The sequence below is a fragment of the Lupinus angustifolius genome, chromosome LG07 (assembly GCF_001865875.1).
Source record: "Lupinus angustifolius cultivar Tanjil chromosome LG07, LupAngTanjil_v1.0, whole genome shotgun sequence".
NCBI lineage: Eukaryota > Viridiplantae > Streptophyta > Magnoliopsida > Fabales > Fabaceae > Lupinus > Lupinus angustifolius.
In genome coordinates this window covers 15,022,325-15,023,532 of record NC_032015.1, presented here as the reverse complement: position 1 = coordinate 15,023,532, position 1,208 = coordinate 15,022,325, and positions in this window count along the sequence as shown.

Sequence of the window (1,208 nt, the reverse complement as noted above, 5' to 3'; positions counted from 1 at the left end):
CAAGGTATCTCCCCAGGAATACAAGGGACTCGTCTCACCCAGACTCTCCCTCAAGACACTGTTGGCGAATCACCGTCCAATCAGTGCCGTCCCTACTTACATCACGGTGCTCTAAGTCGTCCCGTCATTTCCTCTCCACTACTTCATGGTCACAATGCAATGCATTCTTAATCAGAATCAAATGCAAATGTATTAATCAAACACATGATCGGCCCATCCTTAAGTCATCTCCCAACAAGGAATGCTTCTTGTGGGACCCGATAGTACGTCAACCGTATGTGCTCAAGGTAACATCTCAATCACAACAACTCATCACCGAATACTCCTGGACGGTCACATGCCCAAGCCTCTTATGGTCGGTCGATCGTTGTTCAGTGATATCATGTATCCTTACTAGGGTACCCCCTTAGTTCACGACCTCAAGTCGGATACTTGTCAAACAAGGCATAAACACAAACAATGCTTTCATACCTCTATGGAGTCATGCCTCACATCTAAGCCATGATCTCATTCCACAACCTTTATATCACAACACACCCTACCCGGGTTCATCACATGGTTCACAACATCATTTTATTTCAATCGTCCCACACCGTCCCTCGCCCAAGTGGGGACTAGTCACTCCAGCGACAATTCGTCTTTAAATCTCAAATAAACTGAAGCTTTCCTCGCCTAGGCGAAGGTATTATCACGCAAGCGAGGTCTCTTCTCGCCCAGGCAAGAGAGTTCTAGAAACTCATTAAATTCTGGATTTTTTTTCTTTTTCGAAGCGGGTTTTTGCTCGCCCGAGCGACCCCTTGCTCGCCCGGGAGATTTTTTTTCCGCCCAATCGGGTTTTTGCTCGCCCGGGCTCGCCCAAGCAACAGGGACTTGGATAAAATGCTAATTTTTGCCCTTTTTGACAACTGAAACACATTTAAACATGATTTTTCGAACACCTGCACCCAGAAAAGTTCCCAACAACATTCATGTACAATATTCAACATATTTCATCAACAATCATATATATTCAAAACATTCAAACATACAAAATCTTGGGTTTCTTAAAACCCAATTTAACTCCAAAACCTTTGAGATGGTTTAGGAGATCCGGGTGTCATATTCGGACACCACTATGTCACGATGTGTTCTCTCTCACCTTAATGAAGCGTGCTTTTACTTGTCAATTACGGTTGGTTTGGTTTCAAGGTTCGAACACCGAAATCTTC